This window comes from Ailuropoda melanoleuca, chromosome 7, assembly GCF_002007445.2.
Source record: "Ailuropoda melanoleuca isolate Jingjing chromosome 7, ASM200744v2, whole genome shotgun sequence".
Classification (NCBI taxonomy): domain Eukaryota; kingdom Metazoa; phylum Chordata; class Mammalia; order Carnivora; family Ursidae; genus Ailuropoda; species Ailuropoda melanoleuca.
The window spans coordinates 736,765-752,520 of NC_048224.1; the positions used below are offsets into that span (position 1 = coordinate 736,765).

The following is a 15,756-nucleotide window of genomic DNA, read 5'->3' on the forward strand; positions in this document are numbered from 1 at the left end:
AATATATAAAACTAGAACAAAAGAAATGTAGCTGATTGGCTGAATTCTCTTTGTGTTGGAGGTTGTTCTTTGCCTACTTATTCTCTGAGGGAGACTCACTATAGAAAATTTTCTTCAAGTTTGACCTGAAAAAGGTGGTTTATCCATACAAAAAGAGCATGTCAACTATAAAGGATAGGGGAAATCAGGCTGTTAGCAATCTCTATATCAAAATTTAACGCTAAAGGAAAATGGACCAATAGCCTACAAAGCACACAGGTAAGAAAAAAGTGTGATGCACGAATGTAACATTCAGCAAGGTGTTTTCAGATATAAAAACTGAGAGAATGAAGAAAATGAATTAAATCTCAAATTTCTATTTCCAGTTATGATAGGCTAGGTTATTAAGATCAATATATCCATAGATCATGACTATATAAACATAAATAAAAATTCCTCCAAGGCACAAAATTGCTGACAAGATTTAAGGAACTATTGCCAAAAGCTAACAGAGGGTGGAAGCCCAGAAGAGCAAATGAAGGTATAGAAGCACAAAAGCTACTCTTGCCTTGAGGACATTTCCTAGATAGGGAACATCTAGTATTGTTTGCAGTAGCTTCACTGAGCATGGAAAGAGCAGCCAAGGTACAGGGCTACCCAAGGTGAAAATGCTATTAGGTGACTCCGCCTATATTAAATTGGGACTCCACTGGCTATAACCTAAGGATAAGGGTGAACCAGTATCCAAGAACTTTAAGAATGATTGTTTTTTACATTGACTATAAAAGGAGGAAAAAAGCACCCCTTCCCATCCCATCTTTGAGATGTGGCCACTGCACAGCTGTTGCTTAGGTTTGTAGCCTGGGTTAGCAATGACTCAAGGAACCTCAACCCATGAAAACGGTCTGAGAAGGCTTCAAGGCAAACAAAACACCTTTTTGCAAGAAGCCAGAAATACTTTTTCTCACAAACAGTTTTTTAAAGATAAGAAGCAAACACACAAGGAAACTAGACACTATGGACAATATACAGCAGAAATATCAGGCAGCACAAAGGAACCAGAAAATAACTGAGACATCAGAATTATGAGACAGATTACAAAACAACTATGACTTCTATGTTTGAAGAAATAAAATAACTCAACTGCCAATTAGCAGGAAATAGGACAGAGGAACATGTTGAAATGCTCCATATATATGCAATTATATATATGCAAAATCCAAACTGGAGGAAACTGTAGTGTCAAAGGACCGAGGTCAGTCAACAAAAAAATTGTAAGTAAGAGAGAGCTTTCAATTTTGCAGATACCTTTTATCAGATTAATTTCCCTTCTATTCCTGGTTTTCCATGAGCATTCATTATGAGTGTTTAATAATTTCTTCTACATTTTTTGAGAGGACATTTTCTCCACTAACCCATTAATATCTTGAATTTGATGTTAAAACAATCTAACTTGCATATAATGTATTGCTCTTTCTATATAATACTGGAATTAGTTAACATTTTGCTTAGGGGTTTTTATATCTACGTTCATGAGCAAAAGTAGCATATAATCATTCATTAATTTGGTATCTTTGTCTGGTTTTCCTACCAGGGTTATGCTAAACCTCATGAAGCGTTGAAGTGTTCCCTGTGTCTGTCTCCCTTTTCCCATTTTGGAAGTACCCGATTAAGACAGCAAAGTTATCCTGCTAAAATGTTTGGCTTAACTTTTCAAGGAAATCAGGGTAGCCTGGAGTCTTCTTCGTGGGAAGACTTTGTACTACTCTTTTCAATTTGTTTTTAAACGATTTCAGTGTTCTATTTCCCTCCGCACGGGAAAACATGTACCTGCCCATAACTTCTTTATTCCGGGAAGCGGACGGCAGAAACCTCGCACCACAGAACTGAGGAAAACGCGCACAAAACATGTCACTTCCGGCCAGGAAGAAGTGGCGTAACCACGCAGGGCGCCGTCCGGCCTTCAGAGCCCCTTCCTGCGGAAGCGGCGTTCTGACGTCGCCACGCAGCAGAGTACCCATAGGACCGCAGCAAAGCCTATTGCATCGTGGGACATGCGTCAGTATGTCGAAGCTTAGTGCGTCAGGGCGGGCTTCTGCAGAGTACCCTGTGCGTCTGTTCCTCTTCCCTGCTCAAACATCTCTGCCCTCTATTTAGAAGGGGGGGCGTTCCCATTTGTAGGGGGCAAGAAGATGCTAGAGGATGGCGCCAGTTTAGGTGCTGCTAAAGGTAACAGAATCTAACCCGGGGCCTGAAACCAATCAGACTGACTCGCTAATTGCCATATCTCCCCCTGGTCCAACGAGGGCGAGGGTCATATGACAGCCTTCTGGCTCTGTTGTCACGTGACTGTGGCGTCGTGTGCAACTTTGGAGACTGCCAGCCTGTAGGGGGCGTATGCCGTTACCGCCTTTCTACTTTCCCGCCAGCTATGGGTCCCCCATTGTTGGCGCATGCGCAGCATACGACTGCCGCTTGCATTAAGTCTTCTAAACCCTATTTCCACCATTTCTTCCTTTGGAGTCCAGAAACGCGCCCTTCCTTGGGCTCTTGAGGAGGTTGTCCGGGAGCTGGCGCTCAAGGGTAGTTTTTCCCCCCTCCTGATGAGACTATCGCGGTCGCTAGCTCTCCCTCCGTCCCCGCCCCCAGGGTTGAAGGAAGGGTGTGACAGGCGGGGCTGTGCTGCCGGGGCTTAGGGCCTGCGTTCGGTGTTCTGTCGAGAACCGGAGCTAGCGTGGGGAGCGCGCGTGCTAGTGGTGCGTGATGAGGCTATGTCGCCGTCATCTCCCCTTTCCCTTGGGTTATCGGGAGTGAGCCTGCTTCCCACGACCGTATTCTCACACCTAGGAGAACCACAGCCCAACCTCTTTCCGCTAATGTGAATAAAAGTTGGCCTGTTTCTTAGACTTTTAGCTACCCAGTTCGGAAATACCTCGCTACTTGTACGTAATTTCCATGCTCACCCCATGGTGCTAGGACTAATCCACCGCTGCTCTCTCTAGATCCTTACTATTGTATTTAGCATCCCCCAGCGTCTCATGATACCTGATTCGATTTGACATGGTATTTTTTACCCTCTCCTGCTACTTTGTTGAAACAAATGCTTCAAAAATCTCAAAAATATTTTCTTCTAGTTACTAGTTTTACTGTTACTAGAACATATTTTCCCCCCTTGTACTGACTTGGCATTCCCAACTAAGCAAAACCTGATTCTTACAAGAGCATATATATTTTTAAAGTAATCTTCACCAAAGGTGGGGCTCAAACTGAGGACCCTGAGATCAAGAGCCACATGCTCTACAGACTGAGCCAGTCAGGCGCCCCAAGAACAAGAATATTTTTATTAGCAACAAGAAGGCCATTTCACAGTGAAATTGTTTCTGCTGCAGACATTCAACAGCGGAATTCCTGTTTCAGTAAATACAGATGAGGCTGTTTGATGATTTCAAATGTCATGAAAAAGTAATACTTTTAAGGAAATGCTTAAAAATAAATAGCTGCCTGTTTGTCTTTTACTGAAGTTTAACTTTTAGAAAACACTTTTATTATCCAGTCTAGCATATTGTGGAATGTGTTTCTACTGAATGGATGAATGGCTCCTTTATGTTTGGTTTAAATATCAAATAGGTGATTTATCTGACAGATGCTGATATTGATAGCCCTGTGCAATTGCTGTTGAGATGTCTGCAATTCAAGCCAATGTATTTTCACTCTGAGCCATGAAATAGGGGCACCTTGGTGGCTCAGTTGGTTAAGTGACTGTTGATCTCAGGTCTTGAATTCAGGGTCATTAAGTTCAAGCCCCACCTTGGGTTCTGTGCTGGGTGTAGAGGCTGCTTAAAAAACCCAAAACTGTGAAATAAGGCATTCAATACACTTCATTCCCGTCAGGAGTTACAAACAGACCTGCTTTTCCTTCATAGTTAATCAAACTTAATTCTGAGGAATTGTTCTCAAAACTTCTATTCAGGGTGGGACGCCTTGATGCCTCAGTTGGTTAGTGTCTGTGTTCTGCTCAGGTCATGATCCCAGGGTCCTGGGATGGAGTATTGCATCCGGCTTTGGTGGCTCTGGCTCTTTGCTCTGCAGGGAGCCTGTTTCCTCCCTGTTCCTGTGCTCCCCCTGCTTGTGCGCTCGCTCTCTCTCTCTATCTCACAAATAAATAAATAAAATCTTAAGAGTAAAAAAAAACTTCTATTAAGGGTAAGAGTTTTAGTGATTTTTAAAAATCCCACCTATTTTTTTTAAAGACTTTTATTTATTTTTTAAAATAATCTCTACGCCCACCTTGGGGCTCAAACTTAACAATCCTGTGATTAAGAGTCACATGCTCAACTGAGTGAGCCAGCCAGCTTCCTAAAAATCCGATCTATTTTTAACCTAAGTTTGGTAAAAGTTTTTATAGTCATACAATTAAAAAATTATAATGTAGAGAAGTATATAGTGAAAAATCTATGTCACATCCTTGCAACCTATTTGCTCAATTTCCAGTGGACCCCTTCCCAAAGACAACTAGTTGGTAGTTTATACATAGCCAAGGAAATATAAATACACTTATTTTCCTACTTTTTTTATATTATGGTCTAATATATATAATGTTCTGCATCCTGCTTTTTTCATTTAAAAAAACATTTTTTGAGATCCATAAGAGTATACAGTATCATTGCTTTTTGTATAGCTGGACAGATCCCATGGTGTAGATATATGTTGCTTTTTTTTTTAACCAGTGCCCTATCGATGGACATTTGGGATCTTTCCAGTCTTTTGTCCGTTATGAACAGTGCTGTAATGAAAAAAGTTGTTTTGCAGTTGTGCAAATTTATGACAGTATAAATTCGTAGAAGACCATTTCTCGGGGCGCCTGGGTGGCTCATTCGGTTAAGCGGTTGCTTTTGGTCATGATGCCAGGGTCCGGGGATGGAGCTCCCCATCGGGCTTTCTGCCCAGCAGGAAGCCGGCTTCTCCCTCTTCCTCTGCCTGCCACTCCCCACTTGTGCTTGCTCTCTCTGTCAAATAAATAAAATCTTACCCAAGAAGAGACCATTTCTATGTCAAAAGTTATATGCATTTGAAATTTTGATAGATAAATGCCAAACTGCCTTCTGTGAGGGTTGTACTGATTTAATTTCTACTAGCAATGTATATATATTTCCCCATAGTCTCATCAACAAAATATTAGCATACTTATTTACTGTGCTGATGTGATAAGGTTGTCATTGTATTACATAATAGTTTTAATTTTCATTTCTCTTGGAAAATGAGCATCTTATATTTAAGAGCCATTTATATTCTTTTCTGGGAACTCAGTGAAACCCTGGCACATTTTTCTATTGATTTTTTTTTATTCATTAGTTTTTAATATACGTTTTGGGGGTGACTGGGTGGCTCAGTCAGCTCAGTCAGTTGATTGTCTGCCTTGGGTTCAGGTCATGATCTCAGCGTCCTGGGATGAAGCCCTGTGTCGAACTCTCTGCCCAGCAGGGAGTCTGCTCCCTCTGTGCTCTCCTCCTGTCTCTCAAATAAATAAATAAATAAAATCTTTTGAAAATATATACATTCTGCCTCTTATTAAAAGGACCTGCAGCAGAGATAATGTATTCAATATGATTGGGAAAATTGAAAGGAAATTTTTCTGCCAAGCTTAATACATTTGCTACAATGGAGCATATTTCATTCTGAGCTTCCATTAGCTATGGAAAAAGGAAGGGGTATTTGGCAAAAGGAAACAAATGAGAGACAGAGAAAAAAACCTTTGTGGGTTCTAAAAATTCTAAAAGAACTAAAAAGCTATAAGGGGGAGTAAAAGGAATCCATTACCCTGACTTTATTTTGTTTTTTTTGCCTAGATCAAGAGAAATTCATAGGAAAATGGAAAAGCAAAAGTTCTGATGTTTTGCTTTTGATTTCGCCAAGCTAAGTCAACTCCAGGAGTCCTCCTTTCAAAAAGGTAAGAAATTTATCTCAGAAACTAACACAGTATATTGTACTCATTCTCACACTGCTAAAAAGCATCTCTAACAAGTCAGCTAAAATAAGAATGCTTACCTGCCTAGTATTTAATTCAACTGAAAATGGATACCAGAAAGTCTCTTTCTTTTTAATCAAATAAAAATAATTTAAAAATTGAGTACTTTTGGGGGCGCCTGGGTGGCACAGCGGTTAAGCGTCTGCCTTCGGCTCAGGGCGTGATCCCGGTGTTATGGGATCAAGCCCCACATCAGGCTCCTCCGCTATGAGCCTGCTTCTTCCTCTCCCACTCCCCCTGCTTGTGTTCCCTCTCTCGCTGGCTGTTTCTATCTCTGTCAAATAAATAAATAAAATCTTAAAAAAAAAAATTGAGTACTTTTGAAAGCGCTGATATTAGAAGAGGTCTGAAAATAAAGGTCCAGTAACTACCAAGGGATTAATTTAACTACATAGCTTGATACTTTATCAGTTAAAAACCTCAAGAAGAGGGGTGCCTGGGTGGCTCAGTCAGTTAAGTGTCTGATTTAAGATTCTCTCTCCCTGTCCCTCTGACCCTCCCCGCCCTTGTACGCACGTGTGCTCTTTTTCTCTCTCTCTCAAAAAATAGATGAAAGAAAGAAACCTCAAGAAGAAAAAAAAAAGTATTTGGATATTTACAAGATGGTGTAGGGACCATTTGGAACCCCAGGGTCAGTATGGAGATTATTTTAAGCTGAAGACATTTGAGAATCAATAGGTGTAGAAAGAAGCCTTCTGAGAGCTTCCTTTATCTGATTAAAAGCAGAAACTTCTGGGAAGTGAGGCTGCCAGAATTTCCCTACCCCCAGTAGAGAAACCAAGAGTAAACCATAAATCCCTTTCTCAGAGGAGTTTCATGGCCATGAAAAGGAAGGAGAGACCACTCCCATCAGCATAAATCTTCTCAGATTGTTCTTCTAAAAACCCATGTCTTTATCCTATGTAAATCTATTTATTCTTCCCATAGAAGCCATTTTCCTATAGTAAATTAGGTGTATAAGTCTCTAACTGTTCATTGAGCTAGCTTCTTCCTTTGTTAATGCCATATGTATATGAATAAACCTTTTTTTCCCCTGTTAACAGCCTTTTATCAGTTTGATTATCAGACCCCCCAGTTATGTAACTTTATGTAACTCTAAAAAGATAGAGGAAGCTTTTCCTCCCAACAGTGGTCAAAGGGACAGCAGTTTTTTCAATGAGAAAAAGAAAATGGGTGGTGGTGGGGGGAACCTCAGACATTTCCCAAAGAGAGAAAATCCAAATGGATAATAAACATTAAAAGGCTTTCAATTTCATAAATATCCAGAAAATGCGAATTTAAATCACTCCCCTGGTTGGCAAATATTAGGAACTTGACAAAGAAAAATCTGACAACCAATGCTGGCAAGAGTGATAAACGATAGGAATACATGGAACAACTTTAAATACAGTTTGACATTTTCTAAAAAAATTGAAGATATAGATACTCTCTGATCCAGCGCTTTCACTCCCAGCTATACACTGACCCTTGCTATTCAAGAGTGGACTGTAGACCAAAAACCTCAGCATTTCCCAGCAATGTATTAGAAATGTAAATTTCTGGGCTTTACCACAGACCTTATGAATTAAACGCTGCATCTTAACAGTGATACATAAGTACCTGTGCCCCTGGATCCATGGACAGGAGTGTTCCTGATAGCCCCAAACAAATAGTCCCATTATCTATGAACATGAGAAAGTATGCTATATTCATACAACAGAAAACTGTATGTTAATGAAAAGGAACAAATTACAATTAAATCCAACATGGATAAATATCACAATGTTGAGAGAAAGAAGACAAAAAAATCATAGGGTATAAGTCCATATACATAATCTTCAATACAGTTACAACCAAATTGCACTGTTTAGGTATGCACATTAAGGTAATGATACTAAAAAGGGGGGTGAGTAAAGCAAGAAAGTGATTCCAAAGAGAATCCAGGTGGAATTTATCTCCAGAGGAGAGAGATGGGTTGTGATCTTGGAGGGAGGGGAGCAGTTGGGGACTTACAGAACTGGTATATGTGTTGGATAGTGTCTAAAGGATTTCTATATTATAATTATTTAATAATTATGGTATATAATGTTCTGTGAAGTTTTCAGTGTATGTGTTATATTTTACATTAGATAAATAAATGCTGTAGACTTGTTTCCAACCAATACATGAATGACTGACAATGAGAAAAGCAAGAAGCAGGATGTAACAGCAAAGTAAATTGGCACTGAATAAACCAGAAAGAGAAAAACCAAGGTCTCCCAGTGTTTGTTCTATTTAAAATAATGTGCTCCCCCCCCACCCCCGTGTAAGGCTATCTTTATTTTTCATGAGGGAAGTTTGGGCACACAGACCTGAGGAGCAGATATGCTTTAGTGGGAGAGGTGGAGGGAAGCAGGAGAATGGCAGGAGCTTGCAGACCATGCCAGGGTGGAGGAGGTGGGGATGGTAGGGGCTGGGGAGGGATGGGGGTTTGGGGTGGTGGAAGGTGACGGTGGTATATGAACACAGGACACAGCGCTTAGAGACCGAAGAGGAGGCCATACCCCAGGAGCCCAGCTTGCCCCTCTTTCTCCTTCTCCTGGTCCTGCCCCCTGTCCACCCCTTTCTTTGCCTTTGACCCCAGACCCAGACAGGAGAAGCAGTTCGACAACCCTTTTCTGGGTCAAACATAGAGGGAAAGGGTGTCCCATGTTGGAACTGAAGATTTGGCCATAGGGCACCTAGAAAGTTAGATAAGGTGAAGAACACCCAGGAAGAAAACAGTTAACTTCAGCTATGCTTCCTGTAGCATTTGCACCTGACTGATGTTCATGGAGTGGCCTTGAAGCCTCTCATTATCGTGGCTTTGATGGAGATTGGGGAATATATTGTTTTAATCTGGAGAAAGTTCCTTTCTATGTAAAATAGATTATGCAAGATAATTAAACCTCAAATTATTGAAAATAAACTTGACTTGAAAGAAAAAATCCCAGAAATTCCTAAGAACGTGTCCAAACATTAACAGAAGAAAACAGGAGCCAAGAAATCCTTGGATTCATGGTCACTTCAGAATATGCTTCTGAATACAACTCACTATTAAGAAGGCTGGCCTTAAAATTATAACCAAGACTTTAAGAAAGTAGGCAAAGGCAGAGGACAATGAATTTAAGATGGACTTTGAGAAAGAAGTGATGAAGAAATCTGAAAAATGTTACAAATTTCTGGGAAGATGAAACATAAGAAATCACTAGAATTTATAGAACTAAAAAGGGTCATTGATTGTCCTAGTCCATTCCAGATGCCATAACAAAATACCACTGACTGGCTAGTTTAAAAACGACAGAAATTTATTTCTCACAGCTCTGGAGGTTGGGAAGTCCAAGATCCAGGTGCCAAGTGTACCTTCATGACCTAAGCACCTCCCAAAGGCCCTACCTCCAAATACCATCACATCAGGCATTAGGATTTCAACATACGAACTTTTGGGGAAGACACAAACATTCAGACCACAGCATCAATGAAGCAGAAGTCACTAAAGAGACCATCAAATGTGAGCGCTTTCAAATGTGGGGAGGACTGGGGGAAGATTCAGGCTTTGGAAAATAGAGCAGTTTCTACAGAGAGTGAAGAATTGGGACAAGTCAGCCACATTGAGCTGAATAAAACTATGAATACACATGAGAGGTCTTCAAAAGAAAAGGACGAATCTGTTGATTACAAAGAGAATGGCAAAGATAATTGGAACAATTATCTCGAGGAGGTGAATTCTGCAGATGAGGCCAAAAGTAATGAAAAACTTACGCATACACTGACATAGGCAATAGGGAATCAGGGCCCAAGCTCTGTTAAAACATGAAGACAGAAATACTTCACTAGGCAAGATAAGTAAAGTGATTCAGCTGCTCACAAATCATAGATTGTAGATAGAAGTTGAAAGACCATTGAAGGAAGTTGGAAGAGTAATCCTGTTCGTTGCAATTATTCCAAGATTACCTAGAAACAGAACCTAAAGCAGAGAATCAAGAAACTAAAAACAAATTTTATGTGCTAGGTTGAATAGCGTATCTCCCAAATTCATGTCCACCTGGAACCTGTGAGTGTGATCTTATTTGAAAATAGGGTCTTTGCAGATGCAGTCAAGCTAAGATGAGGTTATGCTGGATTAGGGCAACTGGTATCCCTCTTCTAAGAGGGAAATTTGGACAAAGACATACACAGAGGGAAGGTGTGGTCTTGTGAAGACAGAGACAAAGATTGGAGTGATGCTTTCTTATGTCAAGAGCGCCAAAACTTGCCAGCAAACACCAGAAGTTAGAAGAGGCAAGGAAGGATTCTTCCCCAGAGCCTTCAGAGGTGGTGTGGCCTTGCTGATGCCTTGATTTTGGACTTCTAGCTTCCAGAACTGTGAGAGAATAAATTTCTGTTATTTTAAGCCCCTAGTTTGTGATAATTTACTGCAAAGCCCTAGGAAACTCCTATACCCTAGGATCAGATAGCAGAATTTGAACAGGATGAGAAAGGCCGGGAACGATTAGTTGAAGAGGAAGTAAAAGAGTGAAAGCAGAGAATTCAATATCTGGAAAATTAATACAAAGCAAGAAGAGATTATAGAAAGAGAATATTGCCATTCTGTAACACAAAGTTCACTATAATTTGATCCTTGTCTATGACACTGAAAGAGCTGTTGCTGAAGAAGAAAAACATCTTCCTAAAGCAGAAATTAATTCAAGTTACCAAAATTAACATCTCACTCATAGTGCCTTCTTTAAGAGGCAGTTACACCTAGTTTCAGTTCCTGATCCTGCCATCCTTTTGTGTGACTTTGCACTTTTTAGTTAATCTTCCTAAAAAAAAGATTCCTCAAAAAATGAGTAAAATGTTCTAATTACCTAACGTTGTACAGGCACTGTAAAGCACCCATGATACAGCAGACACTCAAATTAGCTCACTTCCTTTTTTCCTTACCCCAACATAAGATGATAAAATGCTACTTAGTAAGACTTCATTGGTACTGTGCTAACAAAATGTACAGGCCTTACTCTGACATTTATGTTCCTGTCTTATTTCCCTCATGAGACTGTGGTGGTCTGAAGGGTAGAGGGTTGAACTTATCCAAATATATTTTCTAATCTCCCACCTTCAGTGACAGACTGATAACGTGCACCAAATTGTACACTGTAAACACTTGTTGAAGATACGAATGAAAGAAGAAATAGAGATGTTTTTAAAAGAAAAAGAACAAGCTGAAAAAACTTGCTGTTGTAAAGAACAACATGCTGAGGTCTTTAGAATTGATTCGGGAAGATTCCTTTCTCCCCCTGCTCTATTTTCTTCATCACCACAAAGATGAAATCACTTTGTATTTATCCTTTAAAAAGTAAAGTAAAGTATAATGGAGGGACAGGCTTACAGGTTAGGTTTTTTTGTTTTTGTTTTTGTTGTTGTTTTTTTTTCCTTAAGATTTTATTTGAGAGAGAGAGCATGAGCGGGCGGAGTGGGGGGCAGAGGGAGAAGCAGACTCCCCACTGAGCAGGGAGCCCCACCCCAATGTGGGGCTTGATGCCAGGACCCCAGAATCATGAGCTGAGTCGAAGGCAGATGCTTAACCCACTGAGCCACCCAGGCACCCCTATTTCTGTTTTTTATTTGTAATCTTTTCTCTCCAGAGGTCTCTGCAGATGCTTCATTATTTAGGTTAGTAACTGCTATCTTGATGGAAACAAGTGGGAGGGTCCCTGGGGAAGCAGGATGCTTTGAGTAAGAAAGATTCCACACTCAGAGAAGACATGGCTTAAATTTTGGTGGGGAAAAGGGGTCATTTTATACCCAGATGCTCTTATCTGAAAGCTGCCATCTAGTGTTCATTTCTAAGACTACAGCCTAACATACTAATCCTGTGGTTCTCTATACCAAGGACCATTTTTATTGACATACTATATAGTTATGCACCAGATTCTAAGACAATTTGGTTACCAAAAGGAACACAATTTTAGAAAGAAAAATATGTTTTTCAGTTGTTTTCATCACATACATATAGTACTGTCAAAACAGGACTTTGGGGGGCGCCTGGGTGGCACAGCGGTTGGGCGTCTGCCTTCGGCTCAGGGCGTGATCCCGGTGTTATGGGATCGAGCCCCACATCGGGCTCCTCTGCTGTGAGCCTGCTTCTTCCTCTCCCACTCCCCCTGCTTGTGTTCCCTCTCTCGCTGGCTGTCTCTATCTCTGTCAAATAAATAAAATAAAAATCTTTAAAAAAAAAAAACAAAAAAAAAACAGGACTTTGGAATAATTACAGTGGAAAAGTATTTCTGAAGGCAATGATCTAATACTGAATGGATGTAAAAGCAATTGAAAAAGGGAACTCAAGTTACCTTATCCATCCTTATTGTTAGTTAATGTTACCTGTAGTTTTTATTAGAAAAAGGGTGAGAAGAACCATTTATTGTATATTATCAGTGTGTTAGACTCTACAAAAGTTATCTATATAAATCTTAAAACAATCCTTTAAGTATTCTTTACTTTTTTCCCCTCATCTTTATTGAGGTATAATTGACAATGTAAATTTGAGTTAAATAGTCCTAACACTATTTTTACATATGAGAAATTGAGGAGAAGTAACTGGCCTTTTATCAAAGAGCAAGTTGACTAAAGAATCCATATCTGTCATACAGTCAGTGCTTTACCACAATGCTTAGTAAACTTTTTGAAATTCAGGGGGAAAGCTTACAAATCCCTGTAACTGCTTTTATAAACTGTTCGAAGGTCTAAACAACTGTAGAAACCACTGTAGTAAGAGGAACCTCTAAACTCCCACATTGGTCTGCAGGATTATTTCCTTGAGACAAATTGTACTTTTGAGACCTGAACCAAAATGTACAAAATTGTAAGATAAAAACACTAGGGTGTTTTTATATTGAGTTTTACAAAAAAAAATTCATAAAATACATGAGATTTTTAGAAGTATACTCTAATTGTAATACATTCAACTGAACCCCCATGTTTCATATTACATTTCCTTAAACCTTCAGCTGTTCCATATTACTTCAGGAATGCGTATTCTTGCATGGAACCAACCAAATATGCTGTGCTTCAAGATCTCAATTTTGCCTAGCATATAAACTGTACTAACCACAGTAGAGAAAACACGCAGTTAATTTTTTAAAATTGAAGCAAAAACACCATTAATTTTTAAAAATTCAGCAAAATATTAAATTTCCTAGGTTCATTATATAATGTATTTAATCAACCTTTTGAAATTTGACAGGTATTAAACACTAAACTCCCTAATTTGGAATAAATATTTTAAAGAACCAGTATGCTTCCTTAGTGAATCATTTAGCAAAGCAAAGAGAACTTGTTGATTTGACATCCATCTTTCTAAAACCTGAGTGAGCTGCTTTTCTTAGGCAGAATTATTTTTCTTGAATCCTGACAATTCTATAAGGTTTGTAATAATTGTGTGAATTTCAGGTAAACTACTGTTTCAAATAACCCCAAATTTTAGGGTGCTCAACACAAACACAAATTTTGTTTGTTGTTAACATCACAGTCTAACATGGATTGGTGGGGCCTCTGCTGCATGCGTTCATTTAAGGACGGAGGCTCCTCTGTCTAGTACTCCACCACCTTCAAGGCAGGTAAGAGTCTTTAAATCCTAGTCTCCCCCTTTAGGAGGCTTCAGGACCAAACTTTTTATCTATTCCTTGCCTGTGGCTTGTTCTTATCCACCCAGAATTAGATTTCTCTTCTTGAGCCTAAGATGTGTTTTTGTGCAGTTAACTATAAAATAATTTAATTCAGCGGCACCTGGGTGGCTCAGTCACTTAAGCTTCCACTCTTGGTTTCAGCTGGGTCATGATCTCTGGGTCGTGGGATTGAGCCCTGAGTCGCGCTCTGTGGTTAGTGCCGAGACTGCTTAAGATTCTCTCTCCCTCTTTCTCCCCCCTCCTCTGTCCCTTGCGCTGCTCACACGCACGCATTCTCTCTCAAATAAATAAATAAATAAATAAAATCTTCAAAATAATGTAAATCAGAATAGTAAGCATCAGACACAGTCACTCACACTGGCAAGTTACCTTTTTGGCTAAATAAATCCACAAATACATTCAGGCAAAATATTCAGAAACAAATTCTTCATGTTTCATACGTTTTTATGAATTGCAGCTTCATGATGTTACTTTTAAAAATGGAATGTTTGTAGACATATCTGTATATATGGATTTTAATTGATTGACAAGTTGGCAGTTGTTCTTCAGACCTTAAGTATAGATGCATACATACATATTTATTTTTAATTTAATTTAAGAAACTATAACAAGCTCTTTTATTTTTTGATTTTTTAATTTATTTTTTAGATTTTATTATTTATTTATTTATTTTTTGTGCAAAAAGGTGATTTTATTAAAGCACAGGGACAGAACCTGTGGGCAGAAAGAGCTTCCTTAATTTATTTTTCTATAAGCTCTTTTTAGAGAGGAAAAGCATATTATCTGCAATACAGAGACTACATGTTAAAACAGAGCTGCTTTCACTTACACATATTTAAATTACAGTATTTACTCGATACCTCCTGCTACACCAAGATTCTTTATTTCAAGTGCAAACAAATTCTGTGCTCCCTGGCTTTTTTTTTTTTTTTAAGATTTTATTTATTTATTTTGACAGAGAGACAGCCAGCAAGAGAGGGAACACAGCAGGGGAGTGGGAGAGGAAGAAGCGGGCTCCCAGCGGAGGAGACCGATGTGGGACTCGATGTGGGACTCGATGTGGGACTCGATCCCGGAACACCAGGAACACGCCCTGAGCCGAAGGCAGACACTTAACGACTGCGCTACCCAGGCGCCCCTGCTCCCTGGCTTTTAATTTAGGTTTCCTTTGAATAGTGTGAAATGACCTTATTTTCTTATATTTCCAGTTACTGAAAAGTTAGATTTGGGTCAGTAAAGGTGTTAAATTCATCAAAACACATTTGGAGAGCAGTCCTAAGTCCACTTAACATGAAAGATGGCTTCCATTGGAGCACAGATCTTCTATTACGGAATCGCTAGGTTCTCTGAATGCATCCTTTTTATGGTGTGCCCTCCTAATGGCTACAGGCTTTTGGTGATAATGCATCAGGTAATTAGTCCTATATAGAGGCAATTTGGTAGAAGATTGCTGCATCAAATAGTTTCTGGCATCCCCAGAAGGAAATCTGGAAGCTTGAATCAGTACAGGGTAGTTTTAAGTTAACAGCAACACTAAGGGAGTTGCTCAGGTTTATTTGGGCATTTATTTTCCCAAGGCCATGTATTTACCACAGTTATATTTGTACTACGTGGTCCATTGGGAGGATGTGGCCTGTAGTTGATGGTTATCATAGGAGCCAAATAAGGCAGTATTTACTCTTAGATCTCATTGAGAGGGGCCTGCACTTTAGTGGCCCCCACATATCACAAACACTAAACTGCTGAGACCTTTAGAAGAACGGGAAAGAGTTCTTTTCCTTCTACCCATCTTAGGTTCTCTTGCTGGAACTATGTGAATTAGACTGCTGAAAGACAGATTAACAAGAGAAAAACAAGTTTATTAATATGAGAATAGTGTATATATGTAGGAGTACTCAGAGGTGAGTAACTCAAAGGAATGGTTAGAACTTGGTCTTACATAGCATCTTTTAATTAATTAATTAATTAATTAATTAATTTTTTAATAGTCTCTATACCCAACATGGGGCTCAAACTCATGACCCTGAGATCGAGAGTTGCATGCTTTTCTGACTGAGCCAGCCAGGCATCCCATGGTGAATATAGCAT

At 39.5% G+C, this 15,756-nt stretch overlaps 1 protein-coding gene across 5 annotated transcripts in view; it reads left to right on the plus strand.

Moving 5' to 3' along the window:
• Window positions 1–2,041: 2,041 nt before the first annotated feature.
• KDM4C (lysine demethylase 4C) overlaps window positions 2,042–15,756 on the plus strand; it is a 502,429-nt gene continuing 488,714 nt past the window's right edge. For 3 of the 5 annotated variants that reach the window (XM_034663834.1, XM_034663842.1, XM_034663838.1), the window contains exons 1-2: window positions 2,437–2,562; window positions 5,826–5,926. The gene's annotated coding sequence lies outside the window, so the exon portion shown is untranslated. Of the gene's footprint in view, window positions 2,209–2,436; window positions 2,563–5,825; window positions 5,927–15,756 lie in introns of those variants that run through there. The other 2 variants (XM_034663835.1, XM_034663840.1) reach the window with 1 other exon arrangement.